The 27,947-nt window shown below is 39.0% G+C and overlaps 1 protein-coding gene across 3 annotated transcripts in view; it reads right to left on the bottom strand.

Annotated features, from left to right (window-relative positions):
- Positions 1-27,947, bottom strand: part of LOC129779694 (high affinity cGMP-specific 3',5'-cyclic phosphodiesterase 9A) — a 446,325-nt gene that overhangs the window by 260,313 nt on the left and 158,065 nt on the right. The gene's annotated exons all lie outside the window — the stretch shown is intronic.

Below are 27,947 nucleotides of genomic sequence, written 5' to 3'. Positions count from 1 at the left end.
CGTATTTTTTATACTGTCCATAGAATCGAAGTTCTTGCCCTTGAATGAATTATGTAGAGGCCTGAACCTAGAGATGGGCGAGCGCTCACGAGCCGCTCATTTAAGCCGGTTCGTCAGGAAGAGCGTACGACCCACGGTTCATTAAAAATGAACCGCGGCTCTCGAATGAACGGCTCTCAAATGAACGGCTCTCAAATGAACGGCTCTTAAATGAGCCGTGGGTCTTTTGTGAACCGTGGGACTTTTGTGAACCGTGGTTCATTTAAGAGCCGTTCATTCGAGAACCACGGTTCAAAAAAGAACCGCGGTTCATAAAAGAACCGTGTTTCTTTTAAGAGCCGGCTTTTTGGTGATGAACCTTGGATCGTATGCTCGTTCTGACGAACCGTGGCCTGCGGCAGTGCGGATGAAATATATGTTTCCCATGCTGCTTTTTAAGAGGTTTTATTTGGCTGCTTGTATGTTTGTAAATGTTGGCGGATTACATATTTTCTTGAAACCCCATAAATATGGGTATCAAATGAAAGGGCTTGATTAGTAGAACACAGTTATTTATTAAAAATGGAAATCCAAAATGGCCGCCATCACAAAATAGCGAAATATGTATTTTTTTCGAAACCCCATCAATATGGGTATCAAATGAAAGGGCTTGACTAGTAGAACACAGTTATTTATGAAAAATGGAAATCCAAAATGGCCGCTATCACAAAATAGCGAAATATGTATTTTTTCGAAACCCCATCAATATGGGTATCTAATGAAAGGACTTGACTAGTAGGATACAGTTATTTATGTAAAATGGAAATCCAAGATGGCGGCAGTTACAAAATGGCAGACTACAAATTATGTCACAACCCCATCAATATGGGTATCAAATGAAAGGACTTGACTAGTAGAACACAGTTATTTATGAGAAATGGAAATCCAAAATGGCCGCCATCACAAAATAGTGAAATATGTATTTTGTTTCAAAACCTCATCAATATGGGTATCAAATGAAAGGGCTTGACTAGTAGAACACAGTTATTTATGAAAAATGGAAATCCAAAATGGCCGTCATCACAAAATAGCGAAATTTGTATTTTTTTCGAAACCCCATCAATATGGGTATCAAATGAAAGGGCTTGACTAGTATATTTATGTAACATGGAAGTCCAAGACGGCATCGGATTATGGGTTCATCATATACTCCACGATTTTATTTGAGTCTCATTAATGTTCTATATAAGGGATTCTCAGACTATTTTGAGCAAGAGACCTCTTTTAGAATGAAGTGATATCATCGACCTCTATAGCCAAATTTCTCTAAAAATTTTATCTTTTTCTCGTTCATACAAAATACTTATAGGCATAAAATTCAGTAAAAATCAAGTGTAATTAATAATTATTAATACAAATTACAACATTAATATTTCTACTAAAATATTTGTCATTATTATAACAGGTTGGTTCATGTAACATTCTACCCTAAGGGGTCAATATCGATCTCTTCTAGATTAACCCTTTCACCTAAAAAATCGAATTTTACTCGTGGTGTACTTGCATATCATAGGGCGCTAGTACGCTCAGAAAAGTAGTGAAATTATTCGATGTGGACCCATCGAATTGTTTGCATTTGGTCCATTATTTTGGAAATTAAATCATAGGCCAAGGGGTTCATGAAGGAAGAGGTTACTTGTCTAATAATTTCTAAGCTTTCAGTACATTATTTGTTTGTTTTTATGTTGAATCACAATGAAACCGTTTAACTTAAGTTTGTTCTACTTATTTTTCAATAATATGTTTGCTACAAGAGCTCATTTGTTACAACGTCTTTGTTAGCCAGCTAACGACCAGCTGTTCGAAAAATCTAACAGCAACATTAATAATGTTTCATGTCTTTGGGAAGCAATAATATTATAAAGTTTTTGCACCAAATGATAGCTTAATTTCTTAGCTACCAAATACCATCAATTTAATTTCGAATAACTTTATTGGGCAATAAATTCGATTTCAAGCAATGAAGTACGGAAGAAGTATCAATTTCAATAAAAGAAACCTAATAAAATGCAAAAATACCACAGCACTTCGATGAAAAAAACATACATTGTGATGTAGGACAAAACCATTCGATTAAACCTCCTATAGAAAAAATTGGTGGAAAAATAAAAAGCAGGCTATGTGACATACAATTACTCAATATGATCTGCAAGGAATTTCACCCCTTCTCGATAGTTGAAGACGTGGAATTTAAAAAAATTGTTGAAATGTTGAATCCGTCATATCAACTTCCCAGCAGAAAAACGCTCACGACTAGCCTATTACCGGCTGTTTATAATGATGTCCTTTCTTCAGTTCAAAAACAATTACTCGATGCTTCAGTCTCAGCAGTTTGTCTTACTTGTGATGGTTGGACCAGCATCAATAACACAAGCTTTTATGCGTTGACTGCTCATTTTATTGACGAAAATACGAAATTGAAAACTTTTTTATTAGAGTGCTCGAAATTTCCCGGCAGACATACAGCGGAAAACATTTCCATATGGATTACTGACACGGTTTTCTATAAACACGCAAATAACAGCACTAGTAACCGATGACGCAGCAAATATGAAGTTAGCTGCCACACTTCTTAAAATGCGTCATTTGAGATGTTTCGCCCATTCGCTCAACTTAGTTGTCCAAACAGCCATTTCAACATCAATGAAAGACGTCGTCGATAAATGCAGAGCAATTGTGCAATATTTCAAGCAAAGTACCAATGCTCTGAACAAGCTCCATGAAATGCAGCAGACATTGAATGAGCCTAAACTAAAGTTGAAAAAAGACGTTTCAACTCGTTGGAACTCGACATATGATATGTTGGATCGAATGTTGTTCAACAAACAAGCGGTTGTATCTACTTTGGCACTTATGGAGTCTCGCCTATCTTTGGAGTCTCAGGACTGGGTTGCCATAGAGCACGCAGTCAAAATTCTCAAAGTGTTCAACGATGTAACGATTGAAATATCCGGGGAGAAAACTGTGTCGTTATCGAAAACTGCTTTGCTCTCCCGACTGATGATTCGTCATGTTCAACATTATATGGAGCAAGAGAAATCAGTTCCCGTGATTATAAAAAAGCTGTGTAATGAATTTATTTCGGAGCTGGTAAAACGATTTGCAGATCTTGAGTCAGACGAATTGGTAGCCCAATCAATACTGCTAGATCCGCGCTTCAAGCAGCAAGGTTTTGGGGATAATATAAAGTACAACAATGCATACCAGTCGTTGATAAGGACGCTAAAAATGACATCCATAGAATACACGCCTGCGGAACCAGCACCAATCGTGGGTGATGAAGCGCGGTCATCTGTATGGGATGAGTTTGATGCATTGGTTGGCAATCTTCAAGCTCCACATGATCCAGAAGATGCTGCAATAGCTGAGTTAGATAAATATTTAGTGGAGCCACATTTGCTGAGAACAAGCGACCCTTTGCTTTGGTGGGAGGAAAGGAAATCTATCTATCCGCGGCTCTACGAAATTGCTTTGAAAATATTATGTATTCCGGCGACTTCAGTACCATGTGAGCGATTTTTTTCGAAAGCAGGACAAGTTTGTAGTGAAAGACGTAGTAGACTTACGTCAGGAAACATTGAAAAAATAATGTTCATAAATCAAAATGTTTAATGAAGATTTTTTTAATAGAAATATATATGAGAAAACCTTCTGTGAAATATTATTTTTTCTATTCTCTGCACTAATTATTGTTTCAAGCTTAATTTTTTACGTCCCATACCCGAATAAACTGCTTCTTAAAAAAAAACCGCCGAGCCGCTAAAATGAGTCGGCTCTTTTCATTGAGCGCACGGCTCTGAGCCGCTCACTGAAATGAACCGTTTTGCCCATCTCTACCTGAACCTGTGATAATCTGAGGGTGTAACGACCGGTTAATTTGAGAGCTGGTGATGTAGGACTTCCTACCATGACTCCAAAATAATTTATTGTGTAATTTATCGAGACATGCATCGTTGACCTGATGGAAAGGAGACGTCCATCACGTAGACGATTTGCTTCAAAACGGCATTTTCAATACATTTATGAAGCGAGCCGAAGATTGAAATGCAATCCATTGAAGGCATTTCATTCAAATTGTGTGGAACCCACATATCGTCTCGAAATGCGTAACCAAGCTTCAGCCGATGCTCATCAACGGTGGATTCAGATATCTGTATTGAATTTGCTAATCCATCTGTCATATACTGAGGATTACTCTTGATCAACATCTCGATTTATTTATCATCAATGACGGCACGAATTTGCTGCGTAAACATAAGGGAACCTTTATCTTCTTTTTTCAGTTCTACATAATTCTTAGTGGCTAATATTCTTTCCAATATTTCCGTACCCAATCTATTAATAATCTTTGTTATATTATTTTTATTACTTTGTTTTGTACTCGAGCAAACTTCCACTTGCCCTTTTTTAGGCAGTATTGTGGTTCGTGATACTATGGCTACAACAATAAATGTCATACATTTTTTCCGGTTTTTTTAAAATAATTTATAATTATATATTTTACAAAAAAAAACTAAATATCTATATATCTATAATATCTATATAAATATCTAACTCTGTAATTCTTGACATAAGATATTGGAGAGATAGAAAAAGATGTCGCTAAATTATCCTCAATTATCATTCAATTGGCGTTGACGGTTTCATTTTCTGTCATTGTGAAGTGAAAAACATAATGGATTTTCAGGTGGAATAAACGCGCTACGTGTTTTAAGCATTCAAATAAATATATGTAATATGTAATAATAAATAATAAACGAAAGAAAGAGCAATCACTATACAAGGGAGAACCGAAGAGCTAAGTTCTCATTTCCAACCAGTAAAACTTTGACAGGAATCCCGGTATACATAATTCGGATCCTTTTAATTGTGATAAAAAACAACTAAAATATCAGGAAAAATCAGGATCACTTCAGAAAAATCAGGCAAAATCTAGTGTTTGTCAGGGTGTCAGGATACGAACCAAAAAGTGTGGGAAATCCTGAAAAATCAGGAAGGTTGGCATCTCTGCCGACACTGAACTTCACTCGTCGAGAGTTGGATAGTGAATGGAAGTCGAATTTGATGAGTGATAATTCTAGGAACCAATATTATATATATATATATATATATATATTTTACTACTGATTTGATTCTTTCATTATCTACTTGAAAAATCAAATGTAGAAATTTAAGTAGTTACAACATAAAAAACGAAATTGCTTCTCTACGTTCATCGCAGTGCAGTGAACAGAGAATAGTAACTATATAAGCAGCGTTTCAATGGTTTCTTATTTTCATCTATTAAGAAATATTAAGTGATAAGATAGTATCATGAAAGGCATGTTTGGACTCTTCAAAGAATGTGATTCAAATGTAGATGTAGCTTATAGCACATAATACTGGTAATTGTAGATTTTCGAACGATGTATGAAAGCTGTATGGAACTACGTCTGTTATGCGTACAAACAGTGATTTTACGAAAACTTTTTTTTCCAAATTGCTCAACTGTTTTCGAACAAAAAATATTTGTTCGCATGTTGAGCATACGTATTGAATTGTGTAGAATGCGAAACAGCGAAAAAGTCGATTTTGTTTGTTAAGTCGTGTTCTAGTCGTTAAGGCATTTTGTCGTTTAAGTCTCCTATACAAACATGGGCAGTGCAGGAGGATTATAAAATATAATTTTTATATAAAACATAACATAACATGAAGCACATTGTGCAGTAAAAACATATGTAAATACTACATGGCTCATGTGGGAAGTTTCATGACATTTCGTTTATTTGTCATAAAGTACAGTTGTTTTAGTGTCACTATCTGAGCATTCGTATAGAAAATGGAAAAATGAGGAATATATACATTTGATCAAACATTGTTTTCTGATAGGAAAAACACCTGAACAATCAATGCAGTGGTTGAGGAAATGTTATCCCACTTCTGCTCCTTCGAGAACAACAGATTATCGGTGGTTTAGTGAATTTAAAATAGACCGTACAAGCACCGCAGATGCACCTCGCTCTGAAAGGCCAAAAGTGGCTACGAATCCAGAAATCGTAAAACAAGTACATCGACTCGGTTTGAACGAACGTAAAGTGAAGTTACGCGAGTTAGCTAAGGCCCCAGGCATTTCAAAAGAACGAGTGGGATACATTTAGCACGACATTTTGGACATCAAAAAGCTATCCACACGATGGGTGCTGCGTTTGCTGACCGTCGACCAAAAACAGCGGCGCGTTGATGATTCAACAGCCGGTTGAAGCGTAATCGAGTGGACTTCTTTCCACGTTTTGTGACAATGGATGAAACGTGGATCCATTACCACATTCCTGAGTCCAATAGGCAGTCTGCAGAGTCGCGCTAGAGCATATTTCGAAGACTTAGACGTTTCGTGCTACAGAAAGGGAATCGAAATGTTGGGAACTGAAATTCATTAAAATCATCACATACTGTTTGTTTTTTTTTCTCTATTTGTAGTTTCTACCACTAATGACACATTTCATTGTTGCCTCTGGTACTACTGCACTCACAATGATGCTTTCTCTGTGGAAGTGTAGAATAAGCATAAAGAAAAATATTCCCAGCTAAAAAAAATATTTTTTTTAAACTCATCCCCTCGAACAATTCAAAAAGATGTTCGAAGTGAGGGAAAATAAATTCCCACCTGAATTATGTCAATAAATGAACCTAAAAGAACACTTTGGAGTATAAATTATTCAGTTCCTTTGCTTCATCTTCTCGCCTCCGACTCTCTTTCTGCCCGGGTGGAAAAACGGCAGTCGGAAAATGAGTGCTAGAACTAATTTGGAGAAACTTTTCCAACGTTATTTTTTCAACCGAAGTGGCATCTAGGTCGATACAGCAACTGCTCAGCTCAAAACTCGCAAATACTCGTCCTTAATTTTGTTTCACTCTTTCGGAACGTTGACAACTTTGGCTAGACGAAAACTTTTCTTTCTTCCTCCTTCTATTTTATAGCTCCGCTAAAAGAGGGGAGCAGGAGAAGCTTAACGGCGAAAGTACACACGTACGAAGTGGCGAGCCACTCCATTATTTACGAGTACCCAATGTTATCGACCCAAAGTTTCCGAGCGTCACACCGTTTTCCGCTGTGCAAACTTCTTCTCGGAAGGACCTGGCTGGCTGTTATTCTTTTTGACCCAAGGGAGGGATACATTTTTCCTCACGCCTTCCACCACCTTAAGGAGGGAAACTGAGGGAGGATCCTCCTAGTGTTTGCGTTTTATTTTTTGGTGTCCCTTGCACCGCAATCGAAGTGTGGTTTGCATTGTGGTTTCGGTTATGTTTGTATCTCATTACCGATGAGTGTCGCGTATGATATAGTAGCAGGATCCTCCTGCGGGGAGCCACAAACTGCATGGTGTATCCTCCTCGGCACGAAATATGTGTTTGCTCGTCTCTTGAAATTTATTTTCTTTTATTTAAGGGCGTTGTTTTCAGTGGACCCAGTTCGGGAAAAGGTCGTTAACATGAAATGTTTTTTATTACTCAGTCTCTTCAAAAACAATGTTTATGTACGAAAGGAACGGTGGCTATGCGTTTGTCATAATGAGACGGGCTCTACTTTAACAAAGATTGCTTTAACAAGTTGAAATTGAGTTGAAATCTAGATTGTTTTTGTTGTATATTCATTTATTAGTTCAGAAAACATTAAAATTTGATATTCAAAATGCGTCGCGGAAGCCCCATTACTTTCAAAGCAATTCATTCGGCATGTTTTATTTATAATTAAGAGTACATCAAATCCTGCGAAATGATTGTGTTGCTCAACTTTCACCAAAGAATTAATTAATCCACGTAGGATGACGAATATGCGTTGATGACATTCGTTAATTTTCTCTTTAAAAATTATTATTTGATTCACAACATGTCAAGAGCGCCAAACTTTGACACTTGCTGTTGGTTCCTTACTATTCCTGACACGTTACGATACCTCGTCTTTCCCTCTACGATCCCAGTAAATTCCTCCCGGCCAAAGTGATTCAAACTTCACAGCCCCGTCATAATGCGCGACTTTCGGCGGTTTCCCCCCTCATCGAAAAGACCAAACAGTAAAAACGCGAAAGGAAAATCGGTATTTATGCCACGGGAAAAATCAAAACGAAACTTCGTCTTCCCAGTAACTGACTTCCAACGGAAGTAAAACGAATATTTTCTATAGGGTTTTTTTTCTGGCCATGGTAAAAGGAACGACAGTTTATCGCACCGCGTACTGATCGCGCGAATGTTACTGAATTAATTTCAATGTTTTACTCTGCTTGCAAACTTGTGTTCCTATGCTGTTAAAGACTTGAAGAGAATTTTCCAGAAGATCATTGGAATATAGTAGATTGAACGGGTAAATATGAAACTATTTTGACTAGTATTGTGATGAAGTTTTATAGTCTATCTCCATTCACATCACAGGTGGACACTTAGTTCAACAGGTTGAGAACTTGACCATTCTACTACATCCCGAATCACCCTGTCACTCAATTCAAGAGTGTTTCAAAGATATTACACAAAACTAAGGGCCTTCTTTTAAAACAAATATAATATGAAAACATCTTGTCTGTTTGAGATTTGGTCAATGACAGAACAAATTGTTGACAAATAAATTTTATCATTTTCCTCAGTACAGTACTGACAGATTTCCCTAAATTGTGATGTGAAATATTTATAAAATTCTATATTCTTCTATATTTTTATGGTGTGCTGCATACACAAAAGATTGATAGAAATTGTATCGCGAAAACGGTTAATCTTTTAAAGTAAGCATTATAGTAGTTTATTTTTGGTGTGGAATTATTTGGAGCCTTAATTTTTCAGTGTTGGACTACAGGAAGGAATAAGGTGTTAAATTAACTACTAAAAACTGAACATGTATAAACAAATTATGATAGATTTCGAATACATGCAACTGGATGATTTGTTGATAGATTGCAAAAATGTTCGCACCAATCGATTGGAAATGTTCCTACACACATCCTGGCTGATCCAATCTGTGCTCCTCAAACCGTGCCGACTAAAACGAGCAGCTAGAGATAGAACAGAACTGACGAACGCGGGTCTCCGTAACCTGAATGGCTGAATGGCGTATCCTGAATGAATGAACAAGGGTGGGTTCAATTCCAAGACCCTCCATTGGTCTTTTTCAAGGCTAGAGACGAATGAACTTTATATAAAGCAAAACCGAAGAGGAAATTTTGCCACGTAAGCTCCGCCTTTGCTCCTAGTGGAATAGGAAAAAAAGTTTATTTGTGTTAGTCTCGTTTCAGCCAGCGCGCAGCCAATAGAAATCACTTCAGAGGGTCGATAGTGTGTTACGAATGAAACTTTTGTGTTTTCATAAGCACTGTATTATTTTGAAACACACTTACGCATTATTGTTTTGGCTTAGGATCACGTCTTCCAGTAAGGATGCCAAAACAGAAAGCAGGAAACGTTTTTTATGAAACAAATTCAACGTTATTAACTTTTTTTGCTGCGAACGTATTTTGAACATTTGCATACCAAAGAATTCATTCTCTAAGATATGTTTGAATTTTTTGCCTTTCTAAATCCCTGATCCATTATTTTATCCATAGATTTGTTTTTATCTACTTGTACCGTCTAGTGCTCCCGTCTAGTGACTGAGTGGATAGCGTCACACATTATAATGCTGGGAGTTCGGGGACGATTCTGCTCGGGAGATTTTTCGCCATAGAAATTTCTTTCAACTTGCACAACTTGCGTATTTTAGAACTTGCCACTCAGAAACTCAACTAAGTACTTCTACCAAAAATGAGGCAAGTAATATCTACCTTGAGACGGCGAAGTTCCTCTTTGAAGTGCCATTAAGGAAGACCGTTTATATGCGAGAGGCTTTTTTATGCCACTATTAATCAATTGTGCGTATATCCGCCGTAAATCAGTAAATCACTTGCCAATTTTTATTGTATTGCACATTCTCACTTCTAGCAGCGAACAGTCAACATTCTTTTTCAATACAGTTTTCACATGCCGTCTCCTGGAGAACGCTTGTGTGTTTTTGCATCCGACGCACATATTCTTGTTGTTTCTATGTGTTGCCAAATGTAGATTGAAATTGTTTTGAGCGTAAACAACTGTACTTTAACATGATGCGAGCTTATTTGCAAAGCGTGTCTTAATTTGCTCTCTCATATTTCTCTTGTTTGCTATGGCATATATATCATACACAAAATCACCTCTCGCTTGTGTAAATGTTGTATCAGTATGGGTGAAAAGCACTTTTAATGATACTTTTGAGTGCTAAACGTTCATTTTGAGTATAGAATAAAGTAAATTCACTCAATGTCAAAATACAAACCTTCATGCACTGTTGCAAATCTTCATAAGAAAAAAAGAAAGAATAACTAGAAGACCCAGAAAAACAAAAATTCAGAAGAAATAAGATCCAGAAGAAAGAATATCCAGATGAAGAAGGATCCAGAAGAAAGAGGATTCAGGAGAAAGAAGATCCAGAAAAAAGAATATCCAGAAGAAAGCTGATCCAAAATAAATAACATCCAGATAAAAGAAGATTCAGAGGAAAGAATATTCAGAAGAAAGAAGATAAAAAAAAAGATCTAGAAGAAAGAGGATCTAGAAAGAATATCCAGAAAAAAAAGATCCAGATGAAAGAAGATCCAAACCAAAGAATATCCAGAAAAAAAGATGCAACAAAGAAGATAAAAAAAACCCAGAAGAAAGAAAATTCAGAAGAAAGAAGATCCAGAAGGAAGAAGATCCAGAAGGAAGAAGATCCAGAAGGAAGAAGATCCAAATGAAAAAAAGAGGGTCCAGAAGAAAGAAGATCTAGGAAAAAGGAGATCTGGAAGAAAAAAACATTCAGTACAAAACGATCCAAAAAAAAAGATTCAAAAAAACAAGATTCAAAGATTCAAAAAAACAAGAAGGAAGAAGATCTAAAAAAAAAGATCTAGAAGAAAGAAGATCCTCAAGGAAGAGAATCCAGAGAAAAGAGGATCCAGAAGAAAAAGGATCCGGAAGAAAGAAGATCCAAAAGGAAGAAAATCCAGATGGAAGAAGATCCAGAAGAAAGAGTATCCTGAAGAAAGCTGATCCAAAATAAATAAGATCCAGAAGAAAAAAGATTCAGTAGAAAAAATGATTCAGAAAACAGAAGATCCAAAAGAAAAAGATAAAGAAGAAAGAGGAACCAGAAGATAAAAATTCAGAAAAAATAATATCAAAAAAAAGAAAAAAAAAAGGTACAACAAAGATGATTAAAAAAACCAGAAGAAAGAAAATTCAGAAGAAAGAATATCCAGAAGAAGGGGTGCTCCCTTGGCCGAGTGGTTAGCGTCATAACTAACATGCCGGGTGTTCGGGTTCGATTCCCGTTCTGGTCGGGGGAATTTTTCGTCAAAGAAATTTCCTCCGACTTGCACTGTGATCACGCGTATTCTAGAGCTTGCCACTCAGAATGCATTCAAGGCGTGTTATTTGGCATAGAAATCTGAACTAAGTACTAATAAAAATGACGCAAGTAATACTACGTTGAGACGGCGAAGTTCCTCTAGGAACGTTAGTGCCATTGAAGAAGAATATCCAGAAGAAAGAAGATCCAGATGAAAAAGGATCCAGGAGAAAGAGGATCCAGAAGAAAAAGGATCCAGAAAAAAAGAGGATCTATAAGAAAGATCAAGAGAAAAGAAGATCCAGAAGAAAGAAGATCTAGGAAAAAGAAGATCCAGAAGAAAAAATATTTAGATAAAAAAGACCCAAAAAATAAGATTCGGAAAAAAAAGATAAAAAAACAAGATCCAGAAAAAAAAGGTCTAGAAGAAAGAAGATCCATAAGGAAGAAAATCCAGAAGAAAGAGGACCCAGAAGAAAAAGGGTTTAGAAATAAGAAGATCCAGAAGAAAGATCAAGAGAAAAGAAGATCCAGAAGGAAGAAGATCCAGAAGAAAAAAAATTCAGAAGAAAGAAGATCTAGGAAAAATAAGATCTAGAAGAAAAAAACATTCAGAAAAAAAGATCCAGAAAAAGAAGAAAAATTCAGATTCAGAAAAAGAAGAGTCGAAAAAAGAAGATAAAAAAGAAGATCCAGAATAAAAAGATCTAGAAGAAAGTAATTCCAGAAGAAAAAAATCCAGAAAAAAAAAGATCCAGAAGAAAGAGGATCCTGCATTTCTGTGCCTTCCATACTGTTTATAACAAGCAATAAATGTCGAAGCGAGGTACTATTTGCGAATCTGGTACGCGTCAACAGCTTTGCTCGATAATCAAATCGGAGTTCGTTCTACAGGCACTATGGAATGAGATTCAATGGTCCAAAAGATGCATTTAAGTGGAAATTATCATTTAGAGCTTGACAGTTATTCTCTAGACAAAAACTGTCTTAGACAAAGTTGTTACTCATGATAGAGCGCTCGTTTTTATGTTGTCAGAAATAGGGTGACCAAAATTTTCGATGAAATAAAAAATCTGACTTTCTTATCTTTATAGTTAGAGGTACACATAGTTCGACAATATTGTAGCTCCAATTATTTGAGACATCTTTGTAGAACAAAGTTTTTCTCTATCTCTTGAAATAGCCGATATAGCGCCTTTTTTTCCTAAGTTACGTTAGGGTCACCATGAAAAAAACTGCGCTAAAAACAACTTTGTGGGAGTTATTTATTGTTTAGACAAAAACTGTCTTAGAAAAAGTTGTTACATATGATAGAGCGCTCATTTTTATGTTATCAAAAATAGGGTAACCAAAATTGTGGATGAAATGAATAATCCAACTTTCTTATCTTTATGGATAGAGATAAACATAGTTTAGCAATGTTGTAGCCCCAGTTATATTAAACAACTTTATAGAATGAAGGTTTTTTCTATCTTTTATAATAATCGATTTAGCGCTTTTTTCTAAGTTGCATTAGGGTGACCATGAAAAAAACGTGTTATTTCTGCTTTAACTTTTATATTTCAAATTCTATATCGAAACTGTCTTCGCACGACTTTTGGAGCTTATCGATACCAACATTTCGCGATGCAGAAATTGTCTATATCTTAATCCTACTCAAAGTTATTGATGGGTTTTTACCCAAAAATTCATGATTTCAATTTTAATTTACTCAAACACAAAAAATAACATAGTTTTGAAAATCACACATCATGTAGAGTAAATTATGCTCTTTTAAATGCCGTCAATAAACTTTGTTTACGTTTGCCCCAGAAATTATGACAAACAATTAAAGAGAGCGTATTTTTTTGGGACGAAATATCAATAACTTTGAGTGAAGTTGAGATATCGAAAAGTTCGGCATCGGAAAATGTTTGTCTAAGTAAGCTCTAAAAGTCTGTCGAAGACAGTTTGCATGTAGAATTTGAAATAGTTTGAAAAAAGTTAGAGCGAAAAAAATTTTTTTTTTCATGGTAACCCTAACGTAACATAGAAAAAAGGCGCTATATCGATTATTTTAAGAGATAGAGAAACTCTAAAGATAAGAAAGTTATATTTTTTATTTCGTCGACAATTTTGGTCACCCTATTTTTGATAACATCAAAATGAGCGCTCTATCATATGTAACAACTTTGTCTGAGACCGTTTTTGTCTAGAGAATAACTGTCGAGCTCCAAATGCTAATTTCCACTTAAATGCATCTCCTGGACCATTGTGCAATGTAAGCTCCGCCTTCTTCAACTTATTGGGTTTAAATGAGCCATTCGCAAATATTAAATACACAGTCTCGATCCAGCTAACGAGAGGTTAACAGTCTTCTTTAATTTTCCACTGACATTGAAACAGACCGATTCATATAATTTTGTTGATTTTTCGTTGTTGTGGGTAAAACGGACAATAAATCAAATATGATTGAATCGATGTAAAAATGAAATACAACAGTTCACTGTGGAGATAAACCACACGTCTATCTCACCCTCAGTTCCCCTATTAATATTCAAATCTATTGGAAGGAGCGAAGGCATATTAACACATCCAATGTAATGAAATAATTTTTCGATAAATCTCAAAAATGACGAAGAAAGTGTAATTGAACTTGAAGATTTCATTAGAGCAGATCAATTTCAAGAGATACAGAAAGGGCTATGTTCCTCTCAATGATGTAACCAAAATTCGGCGCTCTCTGTTTATATCCACCCATTCCATATTACTTATCTTTGCAATCCATTTACGTTCGGCCTTTCATTTTCATGGCTGACCTTTTGAGGACCGGAAACTCAGCCTAGTGTGTGTATACAAATGAAAAATGATCACTGAATTCATTCACCAGTAAAATAATTCCGGCTTCCCGCAAGAATTCCAAACTTGCGCTGCCGCCCTAATGAATATAACAACGGAATCTAGCCAGCGAAATGTCAAACGGTACAAAAACCACCAAAGTTACCCAACCACAAAATAACTATGAATATTCATCCATTCATCATCTGGAAGCTGGCTTTCTTGTTCCATTGTTGGAAGAAGCGCACAAGTTTAATAAATATTCATCAAATACACTCGTATGCTATCTACTGTCGGCCACCCAACGCATAATAATAACACACGGAGCGCGCTCTGTATGTGAAATTTGCTAGTGTCAATTCCACTTTGAACTCGAACCAATATTTCGTATTCGGATCAATGGTCATATTCTGCCTTTTTGATTTTGTTACTTTATCCTTGAATCAGAAAGACAGATACTGAAAATCAACGGCAAATTATGAGAATTATAATAGACATTGGCCCTTTATGGGACAGCGACCCTTATCTGATCCCGAACTCGAGCTGCAGGTAAGCAGCGATTCCGTTGTACTTTCCGGGGACTTACAAAAAAAATGTTACGCAAATCATAGACGAGGGAAAAAATCATTCCCTTAATGCATTACCTAGCTGATCCTTAGCCAGAAATCCATTTTCGCCTTTTAAACTGCCAAATCCTCGCGGGTGGGTCTAGCAATGAGTAAGGTAATTTGCGTACACATGCTGAATCCCGAGCGAGCATATTCTTCGCTTGATTTTACATAGCTATACCTACTGCTATATCCGTTAGAAGACAAACAGACAAAAAAGCGTCTTTAGCTCGTGGAGTAGAACCGGAATCATCTTTCTTGCACTCGAAACTCTCCTCGCTCTTTCTCCCACTGTTTCGCTGCTTCCCGTCGCTGTCATCGTCGCACAGATTCCTCAAACCATTAGACCCAGATCCGGATCAGGAGTGGTTTCTGGTCTCATCCATCCTTTCTTATTTTTTTGCCTGCATTTATCCTCCTTCTGTGCGCATCCAAAGGACTCAGGGAAAAAAATGATTATGTTTTCATTTCCCTTTACACGAGTGAAACAAGACGCGGGGGAGGGGGGCTTGGTGAGAAACGATCGCTCTGTGTGTGAGTGTAGTGAGGAAGTGGTTCCTTTTCTATAAATATTTTTGCTGTTATCATGAATATCTAACGCAGCGCGCCCCCACAGAACTGGCTTTGTACCGAGCGGCTCCAGCATTCATCCAGACGATGGCGAAAGGAAACATATTTCATCTTGAGAGTCCTCTTATGTTTGTTGTGGAAAAATAGGGGATCAAACCAACTCGGCTCGTTCAGCCGCTAGTAGTGTTTCCAATATTTTGCCGGGGAATTATCGATCCGCAGTTGGTTTGGGCCGGGATTGATTGCCTGAGTTTATTTGCTGCTCCCTGAGACCCTTGTAAAAACGTTTTTGATCAACACCGATGTGGAAGTATTTTTGGCAGCGATGGGCAAACTAAAAGTGAATGATTTCCAACATGTGTCTTTCGATTGTGCTAAGTGCCGATGGAACTGTTACGCTTTACCGTTATGTAATCTTTGCTTAAAGAAGGGGCTTAATAATTTAGTGATATTATATCTCCTCTAAAGTAATCTGTATCTCGCTTGCGATAAGTGGTTAGTACAATAAAGATTCGTACAAAACACAGTTTTGTTTGCGTGCGCACCAAAGCTGGACATAAGCAGAATGAATCACTACATTTTACAGTTTCTCTTCAATAAAAAGGAAAACGCAAGCCAAGCAAATGAAAATGTCAATAGTGTTTATGGTCCTGCTACTGTAACAGTCATTACGCCAATTTTTGTTTTATCGATCCCGTATCGTTAAAATTGATGTCAAAGATGCATCACACTGGCCAATCTGTCGTCGAAAATGTCACTGGTTCACTAGCTAAACATTGCACATAAACGATTGGAACTTCTTGAATAATGTTGATAGAATTAGAAAGCACATGAGTTTATCACAAAAAGAAACATGATGAGCCAGCACAACGATAATCAAACCTGGATAGACAGTTTGGAAGATTTTGCTGCGTGTAGAGTTGATGAGCTGCTTCCTTTTCTTCTATGAGCTGCTTCCTTTTCTTCTTACAACTGCGAGTCCACCTTTTTGTTTGTGACAAAAACTATGATTTTCGCTCTACACAAGCAAATACCTCATTAAATCATGAACTGCTGAGTAAATATATCCATGAAGGTGAACTTAAATCTTCCGGAAATATCTCTTTGTGGCTGTGCAAAAAAAAAATACCAGGAGGCTGACCACAAAAGCCATTTTCACCTAAGATTCAATGACAATGAGCAGACGCTCAGGTTAGGCTGTTCCGCACGAGAGAACGTCTTATCAGATCGCAGCCAGGGTTACCATATCTACAGAATAAAGGGTGTGTCACATCAAATTGCATCACGGAAAAAACGCTGTAGAAATTCGCCCAGTAGACCGATCCTTTTGAAAATTTTAGACAGTAAAATAAAAACTATTAAACAACTTTTGGCATTTTCTTTTTATTCATACTTCGAGCCCAAGCCCGTATGCTCGCACCTTCCTCTTTACCCCGTCCATAAGGTTCTGTACAACGTCAGGTTGTAGTTTTTTTTTAACAGAAATCCATTTTCTCTTGAAGTCCGCCTCCGATTTGACAACTTTTGGGTTCTTCCTGAGGGCCTGCTTCATAATCGCCCAATATTTCTCTATTGGGCGAAGCTCCGGCGCGTTGGGCGGGTTCATTTCCTTTGGCACGAAGGTGACCCCGTTGGCTTCGTACCACTCCAACACATCCTTTGAATAGTGGCACGAAACGAGATCCGGCCAGAAGATGGTCGGGCCCTCGTGCTGCTTCAATAGTGGTAGTAAGCGCTTCTGTAGGCACTCGTTAAGGTAAACCTGCCCGTTTACCGTGTCATCACGAAGGGGGCGCTCCGCTTTCCGCAAGAGCAGATCGCTTGCCACACCATGTACTTTTTGGCAAACTTGGATAGTTTCTGCTTGCGAATCTCCTCCAGAACGCTGAATTTGTCCTCTGCGGAGAAGAACAACAGGCTCGGCGCTTCCGGGCTCGCGTCTTCCCCACCATGTTTTGCCTTTCGTCGCGGTTAGAAGCCTTCTGAACCTTGTATGTACGCAGGCCCTCCCGCTGCTTGGTCCGCTGGACGAATGAACTTGACAAATTCAGCTTATTGACGACATCCCGGACCGAATTTCTCGGAACTGCTTAACTACGCGCTTGTGATCTTTTTCACTGACGGAGCATCCATTTTTGCCGTTCTTCACCTTCCGGTCGATGGTTAGGTTCTCGAAGTATCGTTTTAGTACTCTGCTGACCGTGGATTGGACGATTCCCAGCATCTTACCGATGTCCCGATGTGACAACTCCGGATTCTCGAAATGAGTGCACAGGATTAATTCACGACGCTCTTTTTCGTTCGACGACATTTTTCCAAATTTACGAAAAATTGACAGTGAAGCATGGCCAACGTGATCTATACACTCTTATCTGATTATAAGCGAAAGCTGAAGATATAATTCCTAAAAATTAAATTTCTACAGCGTTTTTTCCGTGATGCAATTTGATGTGACACACCCTTTAACGTCGTTTAAAAGCAAGCGATATTTTGACTTTGCCACCTGCATAGCACAATCCTGGTGCCTCCTCATAAAATCTATAGCGCAACGCAATATTAGCATATCACATCAATCGATCCAAACAATAGAGTAGTACGGAGCAAAGCTGCGCACGGGGCAAAAGTGCGCATTGGCCTTTTTGAAGCAAACGAGCATAAAAATTTGACAACAGTGTATTCGTTTGATACCTTATTACCCCAGCAGCTCACACTTATAAACAAGATACATTTCATGAAAGTGGCAGAAAGTTATGAGGTAAAAAGAGTTCTACGATGTTTCGATCTAATTTTTTCATTTTTGGGGATGACAATTTACATTCCTAAAATTACTGGAAAGTTCGAAACTACATTTTCAAGGATACCTCCATTCTATAGTAGATGATAGTGCGTTTTCGTTTTTGGGGAAAAAATCAAGAGCTTTTTTTAAAAATTCAATTAGTTCAAAAATTGGTTGAGGGGCATAGGTGCGCAGTGGATGTGGGGCAAAAGATCGCACCAGCGTTTTGCTCTCAAAAAAAATTTATAAAATGTATTCAAAAAAAATTTTAACGGGACCCACAAGAAGAAAACTAATTTGAATAAATGCACTATAGAAATGCTAAAATGGCCCAACAGAGGCTTCGGGAGGGAGTCTTGAAGCGTCGGATTGTTGCAGACCTCGGTATTTCTGAATCAGCTCTGAGGAAGAAGCTCATATCAGAAAGTGATTTATGATTTGAATCTTCTTTTATTGACATTTCTACTTCTGCTGGGATGTGCCAGCAAGCATCTAGAGGGGTTCAGACAAGTATTTAGGAGTGAGCAGTCTGAGGATCCGACGGACCACTGCAGAGCACTGGACAAAGCTTTCTATGGAATTACTCTCAAAGATTACCATCGTCTGGCGTTTGATTTTGCGGAAGCCAACAACCTCCACCACGAATTCAACCAAGTTGCAAAACTGGCAGGAAAAGATTGGGCTTCTAGCTTCATGAGGAGACATCGCATCGAAGCAACAGCGCTCCAATGAAAAGCGTCGGAATCTTCAGAACCGAAATCCAATAAGAGGAGAAACAATAAACAATTGCTTAAAAATAATGCAAAATGAAATTAAAATGAAAAATGTTTTTATTTTCACCATTCAATAATCGTTATGTTTTGTTTATGTTTATGTTTTCACAATGAACTTCAAATAAATATTGTTTTTTTTTCAACAATGAGGTTCATATAAATCAAGTAAAGGTAACTATGTATTTATAAACCTGATCTATATAAATAAAAAATGATTTGGTGTCCGTTCCTCACCATTTAACTCAAAAACGAAGCAACGGATTCAAAGAGTCAGTATCAGGATTCCCTCGATTTAACTCAAAGACCGAGCAACGGACGGATTGAGCAGTCAGTATGAGGATTGATGCATCTTAGTCGGCATCAGGTTTATATGTCAAAAAAGAAATTATATATCGCGAGTAGAGATTACGCACATAAAAATAAATTCTGTGAGAACTTGAGTGTTCGAAATGATTTATATCAGTATATCAATTGTGGGTGGGACGATGCTCGTCGAGTCAGCTAGTTTGTTAATAAAAACAATTCTGTTTCAAATGTTGGACATTTTCAAATTTCTTATATTGTCAGTCTCCTCCCTTCCAAAAATTTCCACGTGGTAATGATAAAGCATTTATTTTTGTTACAAGATACTTCAGAAGTACAATTCAATAAGTGCGCACTTTTGCCCCCACTATGGGGCAAATGTACACATTTGTCATTTTGGATTAAAATAGGTTTTTGTCCAACTACAAACAAAACTCGAATAATTATTGTACTACGTTTCGAAGGTAATATATATATAGTTACAATTTGGTAAGCAAATTGAATTTTATTTGCTTTTATTTCAAGAGTTATTGGACGACCACAGTTAGGTGCGCACTTAGAGGCGAATGAACAGCAAAGTTTAAAGCCTCTTAAAAACAAAGAATTGAATTGAATAGGTGCGCACCTTTGCCCCGAACTACTCTACACGAAAGGAAAATGGGTTACGCTGGGTGGCGATAGAAGAGATGAGATTTCGTGCAAAACATAACTCACAAACAGTTTTGTGATTACTTGACTCAGCAGTGTTCAAGCGTGCGTCGAATATCGGCACTGGGAGAAATATGAAAATATAAAATACGCCAAACGATAAAGGTGAAACGCAAACGGGATTTGCGTTTCGGACATGCAGGGTCGAATCACGACGCGCTTGCTTCGATGAAACCAAGATGTAAACACTACGCTTAACCCATTAACGACCAAGCTGTAAAAAATATTATTTTAACAAAAGCCATTCGATTATTGACGTTACAGAAACCCCAACCATCGTGATTTTTTTCATTTCCGTTCTTCCGTTTTCTGGGAAATGACATAAAATCGAAAAATCGCCAAACATCGCGTGTAGAAAGTTCAATCCAATGGTTTATTTCCTACATCACAATGTGTGATCTCTTATCAAAGTAATGCTGTAGAAAAGTTCACATATTTCACAAATTTATTTTATAAGGTTTCGTTTTTTTTTTTTTTTTTTGTTAGGATTTGTGAGGTTATGTACTTTCCGTACATAGTTGCTTTAAACCGAATTTATTGCCCAATAAAGTTTTACAAAATTGGATGAAATTGATAGTAAGTGGTAGCTAAGGTGGCTAAGGTAGACTAAGATGACTAAGCTATCATTTGATGCCAGAACCTTACCATATGGTTGGTTTCCGAAGCCATGACGAATTATCAAAGTTGCTGGACGATTTTTCGAACGCTTGGCATAAAACGTTAACATATTTTGTGAACAAACCCATACTGTGATTCTGATACTGTGACACTCTTAGTTTGATTTAGTGAAATTTTGAAAAACATTACGCAAAAATGCTCTCATGGCAGCGTTTTGAATGGGTCCGGATTTTTTCGTGCTCAACCTATAACAACAATAATGCAATCAAAATAGAGGAAAAGAATAAATCATCAATCAAAAAATCTAAAAAACCAGTAAAAATGAGTAAAAAAGTGAACTGTGCAGCGGGCTGTGCTACATACTTATCAATACGGGGCTTGAGCCATAATAGAGCCAAATCAATGGATGTTTTCTTCGAAATCATTTGCTATTGTTTACCCGTATCCCTATGCGTAGGGTGCAAAACAATACCCATTGTAAAAGTAGCATCCTTTCAATTTTTCCTCCCACTGTAAACTTAGCTTCCGAAGCAAACCATGCAAACCGTGCCAAAAGCAGCTCCTCCCTCCTGGTGCTTCATTCTGTGCATTTCATTTCGCACTTTTCACCGGAAGGGAACGACACCGGGGGTTTGATAAGCTCCGTATCTATCGCTCTCCATGTGGGTGCACACATGTGAGGATATTGTATGCGCCGAGTGGTTCCCATCTTCCCATCCGGGATCCAACGGTGACAAGACCCGGGTGACACTGGGCGCTGCTGTCTGGGCCGGGAGAGTACTGCTGGAAGTTAACACAAATGCTTCTTTATTTGCCTTTTACTTTCACTCGTTGATTGAATCCCGTTGTGATTGTTTCAGTTTTTCACCTCCAGAGCCAGGGTTCGCTCGTGCCGCCGATGTCAAATCGCAGCACAGCACTCGTTCGGTACGCAAATTGATACCGAGACTCTTGTCGGCATGGTTTTATAGAGCACTGGGAACGCTGGGGATTGGAGGTGTGCTTCAGCAGGATGCCCAGAGGCTTACTCTAATGTATATTATTCGAAATAAGATTTATTGTTGCAATTGCTTCTTCAACTCCTCCCTCTGTTGTGTACCTCTCCTCGTGTAGCATCCCGGTGGGGACGAGAGGCGGCACATTTTTTGCGCTCGGAAAATCCTTCGAAGATTCTTGAGATAAAGCGTCTCAGTAGTTGGTAGACGACGTTGACGAAACGGTGGGTGGTAGTGGGAGGAAGCCTCCCATGGCGAGAGTGCGACTGTAATCAATTTTATTCATCGGTTTATTGAATAACTGTATCAGTCGGAATCGCAGGAATGGGAATGGGGTGCGAGAGAAAGGAAGCACAATGCTTTTGTGCTCGTCTATCGTTCTGACTTCAATTCCGGTTTGTATTAAGATGTGAATTGAAAATAGAGAAGGTAATTGCTGTAATGAGCTACGATGGTTAGGATTACAAGACGAAGTTTCACTCCGGCATAGGATAGAATTAACTTTTCGATGCAGAAAGATAATCACGGGTGGTTATCGATTACTATGGAGGATCCCTTCGCATCCTTTCCCTTCAACGGGTGTAACTGAAAGTGAACATATCCACTTTTCGTCCGTTTCATTCAAGCCTTGAGAACCTTGACTTCGGCCGACCTCGACTGCTCTCTCAGGTACAAACAAAGTTTTCCCCTCCATTTCGTGGCTCACTTGCGTCAGAGGAAAGAACCACGCTCGTTCACTGCCGAAGGGCGTAATGGAACCTAAGTGATTTCATCCCACCCTACTCTCTCCCCGCGTGGGGGCTGGAAGTGGAGGTGGGTTGTAGCAGAATAAAGAACTGGTAATTAGTCGGGAAACTAGAGCACTCGGGACTGAATGGTTTGCTGGTGGTTGAGTGGAGGCGGAGGCAGAGGCAATTGGGGGGAGAAATAAAACTTTTATTCGGTTTGTTTGTTTGTTTTTCGCGGCCATAGAAGTAGAATTGGCGAGCGATTGTAGATGACGGTAATGTGGATGAGAGTTTCGGTGGGAAGATATATTATAAATGAGTGCACGAAAGCGTGCACTAGATTTTGAGCCGGGTAAACTTTTTAATTAATTTTCCACCGTCATGAGCGTTTTATCCTCAATGAATGGAAAATATATTTTAGCCACATTATATAATAAGTGAGTGATGGTATAGTTTAACTAAGTTCATTTCCGTGTTGTTGGAAATGACGCACGGGCCTGGGAAAACTCTAAATGTCCGTCCGGGTGTCATTATATGTGATTTATGTGTTCTAGGTAGTGTTTCCTTATTAAATGTTCACACGATTGAATTTATGAACTTTTTTTTATTTGCACACTTAGTTGTTCGCTAACTAACAGCTTCAGTCAAACGGAGAGTCCTCGAAAGTGATTTTTGCATCCTTTCCCGTCGTGCTCCGTAGAACCGTGCGTGTTGACACGTCAACATAATTTCCTGAAACATACAGTGGATTGAATCCTGCAAACAGGATTTCTATTAACACTAAATTGCCGGATGTGTGACTATTTAGCCTGGATTTGCAATTTGAAAATTCTTTAAAAAATAAAATTTTATTTGAGAGCAACTTAATTTATAAACAATATTTGTCCAGATAACAACAGATCCGGGGAACTTGGGTTCATCCAAAATAGTTTTTTTTTATTTTGAACACACCCTTTTTCTTTTCCTTTCGTTCCTTTTCTCCCTGGTGATTCTTTACTTGGCAATTTAATTTCTTTACATTACTGTTTCACAATATCTACAATTCACAATTTATTTATTATAATATACTATAATTCGAAAATTTGAACCGATTCTTTTCTTGGTTATGGGTCTCGGTTTGAAGAATATTAGGCCATGTAACAAAAGGCTCTTATTAAGTTACTTCTCATTCTTCTCATGCGTTATTTTCTTCTTATTCTTCTTCTTCTTCTTCTTCTTCTTCTTCTTCTTCTTCTTCTTGAATGGCGTTAACGTTCCCTGTGGAACTTTTGCCGTCTCAACGTATTCATTAACTAGCGTCGTTCATCAATACTTGGTTGAGATTTCTATGCCGAATAATACGCCTTGAATGTACTCTAAAGTGGCAAGCTCTAGAATACGCGTGACCACAGTGCAAGCCGGAAGAATTTTCTTTGACGAAAAATCCCCCAACCAGAACGGGAATCGAACCCGAACACCCGGCATGATAGTGTGGGACGCTAACCACTCGGCCACGGGTGCACATAAAATTTATAGATTACATTAATTCCTGTTGTTCATTTTCTTCAGTTTTATTGTCGAATGTTATTTTTTTTAAACATGAATTATAAAACAAAATATAAAACTTATTATTCTTATTGCTCTTATTATTCTCATTTTCCTATTTCTTCTCATTCTTCTTCTTATTCTTGTTCTTCCTATCATTCTTACTATTCCTAATCTGCCTGCTATTCTTATTATTCTTATTTTTATTTTTATTCATCTTATTCTTGTTACTATTCTTATTCTTCTTATTGTTTTTGTTTGCGTTGAAAATAACTTCGAACATCCCTAGCGAATGCGATCCACCCAGCCAAGTGTACCTTTTTATCCACATGGTATCGCTTGGACTTTTCGTTTGAAGATGAAGATAACTGAACAGTGGTCGGAAGATTAACATCATCTGCAAAACTAATTCTGTTCGCTCTGAGTTTAACAGTTTTAACAGTTTCAGTTCAAATAAGTTTTTATAAAAAGTATTCCTTATTTTCCTTACAGTTTTATCATTCCTATTATTCTTATTATGTTAATTATGCTTATTCTTTTCATTTCTCTTACTCTACCTATACTTCTTATTCTTCATATTATTTTATTATTCTCATTTTCATTATTATTCTTGTTATTCGTACTATTCTTATTCTTATTCTTGTTACTATTCTTTTTATAATTGAAATTCTTTATGTAACGTTGAGAGTTCTGTTTTCAAAACATACATATTTGTATAACTTCATCCGCCTCCGTCTCCGTCTTTTTCGGCAGACATATCTCACTTCTTAACTAGGCGAACCTAGCCAGAATTTTCACCTGCCCCCGGGCTTCTGAATGCCAAAGGGGGACTAGGCTCTGCGGAATGCACGTATCTGCATGCTCGTGCTGTTTCAGTCCTGACCGAGAAATTGTCGGACAATCGCGCAGGTGCTAAGGATGACCGACTTTTGGATGCCGGCCAATTCCTTCTCCATATTCAACACCTTTAGCGCTTCCAGAAGTGTCTTCGGGACAATTCCAGTTCCAGAGAGAACGACTGGAACAATTCTTGGGACCTCCCTTAGCCCCCACAGTTCCTTGAGCTCCACGGCCAATGGTCGGTACTTGCAGATTTTGCGACCGTGGGTCTCCTCCAGATTCTGGTTCAGTGGAATAGCGACATCGATGATGGTGACTTTGCGGTCGCTCTTGTCGTAAACCATTATATCTGGCCGGTTGTGGTGGATCGAGAGGTCGGTCAGAACAGTGCGATCCCAGTACAGCTTGAAACGGTCATTTTCCAGGACAGGTGCAGGCAGGTACCGGTAGTTTGGTACGTTGTCTTCCAGTAGAGCACATTGGAGCGCCAGTTGTCGATGAACAATACGGGCCACGTTGTTGTGGCGCTCGGTGTAGGCTGCGTTGGCCAAAACGGGACAGCCTCCCATAATGTGTTCTATGTTTTCACCTGGTTGATGGCACATCCGGCAAATGTCATCAACGTCTTGATGCCAGACGTACCGCCTGCAGTTTCTCGTCGGCATTATCCTGTCCTGGATGGCTATCATGTCGGCTTCTACTACTGAAGAGAGTTCACCACGCGTTAGCCACAGATTAGATGCGGCCTTGTCGACGTGTGGCCGATCCAGTTGATGGGGGTGGGCACCATGCACTGCCTTCTGCTTCCAAGCTGCAATCTTCTCCTCCACTGTCTGCAGATTGCAGTTGAGTTGGTACTCCGCTTGCGCCAAGTGCAGAGCGCTGTATCCTCTGTCGGCGGCGCAGACAGCCCGGTATAGCGCGTTTTGGTTGGCGCGTTCTGCGAAGTACTCGCGCAATTGTCGTACCTGGGCAACACACAGTGCAGATATGTCGACTATTCCAAGTCCCCCTTCTTTGCGTGGCAGTGAAACTCTCTCCAGTGCCGATTGAGGATGGTGCATTCCGGCCTCTTTAAATGCTTTCCTCATCCTCCTCTCAAGGTCCTCTAGGTCAGTTTTGCTCCATTTGACTACACCAAAACTGAAGGTCAGCAGGGGAACCGCGAATGTGTTGATCGCGCGTACCTTGTTCCCCGCGTTGAGGAAAGTCCGTAGGACACAGTTCACTCGACTCAAGAACTTGTCTCGCAGCTCCGTCTTGATGTCGGAGTGGCGAATCTCGGTGAGCTGTCGGAATCCAAGATATTTATAGGATTCGCCACGAACCATGTCTCTTATGAACTCGCTGTCATAGACCTCGTAACCTCCGGATTCGGTAAGCTGCCCTTTCAGCATATGGACACAGCGGCACTTGTCAAGGCCGAACTCCATGCAGATGTCCCTGCTTATGTCTTCGACAACCCGGATAGCTACACCTAGACGCTGACGTGAATCAGCGTAGACCTTGAGATCATCCATGTAGAAGGTATGGGTCACTTCTTCGTGGCCGTCGCCATACCTTATTTTATAGCCATGACCGTTTCTATTGAGCGTCCTACTGAGGGGGTTCAGTGCCAGACAAAACCAAAGCGGGCTGAAAGAGTCGCCTTGGAATATCCCCCTCTTTATCTGCAGCGTTCTAGACTGCAACACATTTTCCCCATCACTGAGGTGCAGAGACGTACTCCACTGCCTCATCGCATGCTGCAGGAACCTAACGACGACGGGATCAATTTTGTAGAGCTCCAATACCCGGACGAGAAACGAGTGAGGTATGGAGTCATAAGCCTTCCTGTAATCGATGTAGGCCATACTTAGGTTCCGCTGGTTATATACCGCCTGGCCGACTATGGCTGCGTCGATGATGGCCTGGTCTTTGCAGCCATGCGTATTTTTCCTGCATCCTTTCTGCTCTTCTGCGATGATGTGATGCTGTTCGCAGTGAGCACACGGATTTCTATTTTTTGTTTTATATTTTGTTTTATTTATTTTTTTTATCCAAAATATATATTTTTATTAAGGCTCATATGGCGTCAACCTGACGGGGCCGGGAGTTCAATATTTCGACAATGTTTGCCTTATAACTATGTTAGTAATATGTAACCGATTACTCGCGGTTGGCTCGAGGTTAGTATTACAAGTGTTCTCATAATTGGTATGTTGCAGTCTTCGATGCTCTATACGTGTGCCCGACACGGGCTACTTCCTATTGGGATGCAGCTGACCATTAATCAGCAACGCTCCCTAGTCTGTACCCCATATCTAGCGTGGTGCGTCTTTCTCGACTCGAGGAATCCAGGATAGAATGGTCACTAGCCGGCGCAATCATCAGTTCGTGTAGAGTTGTCATGAGCGGTACAACCTTTGGCTCTTGTTGAATGATCAGTGGACTGCACAATCTTTGGCCCGTGTATCTGTAAAGAGTGTGTGTATGTATTGCCGCGACTAAGTAAAAGTTTATAGATCGGATAGGAGGGATATGAAACGGGGGCACAACGAAGGAAACATCATTAAACGTTGACATCGTCGTTTCTGAGGAACAGGTATAGATGAAGCAGAAGATCAGGATCCCGGCTACCTAAGATATCCCGGACGGGGATATCCGATTGTCTGCCTTTTGCTCTCAGTGCTCTAGAGAGCTGAGAGCGAGCAGCATGGAACCGGATACTCGACCAAACAACATGCTCGATGTCGTGGTAGCCATCGCCACAATCACAAAGATTGTTTGCTGCGAGCCCAATGCGATAGAGATGCGCGTTTAGGTTGTAGTGATTGGACATAAGCCGAGATATCACGCGAATGAAATCACGACCGACATTCAATCCCTTAAACCAAGCTTTCGTCGAAACCTTAGGGATAATCGTGTGTAACCAACGACCGAACTCATCTTCACTCCACATGCGCTGCCAACTTACGAGCGTATACTGACGAGGAATGTGGAAAAATTCATTATAAGCAATTTGCCTTTCAAAAAGTGTGCCTTCTAAAGCGCCCACCTTAGCTAGCTCCGCTTTCTCATTCCCCGGAATCGAGCAATGAGAGGGAACCCATGCTAAGGTAATCTTGAATAATTTTTCGACCAAAACACTCAATAGTTGTCTTATTCTTGTTAGGAAATAAGATGAGCGTTTATCAACTTTCATTGAGCGGATTGCCTCTATTGAGCTGAGACTGTCTGAAAAAATAAAATAGTGGTCGATGGGCAATGTTTCAATGATCCCTAATGCGTAATATATCGCACCCAG

Source organism: Toxorhynchites rutilus, chromosome 3, assembly GCF_029784135.1.
Source record: "Toxorhynchites rutilus septentrionalis strain SRP chromosome 3, ASM2978413v1, whole genome shotgun sequence".
Taxonomy (NCBI): Eukaryota; Metazoa; Arthropoda; class Insecta; order Diptera; family Culicidae; genus Toxorhynchites; species Toxorhynchites rutilus.
The sequence above is the reverse complement of the archived record's forward strand: the minus strand, read 5'-3'. Positions and strand labels throughout refer to the sequence as shown.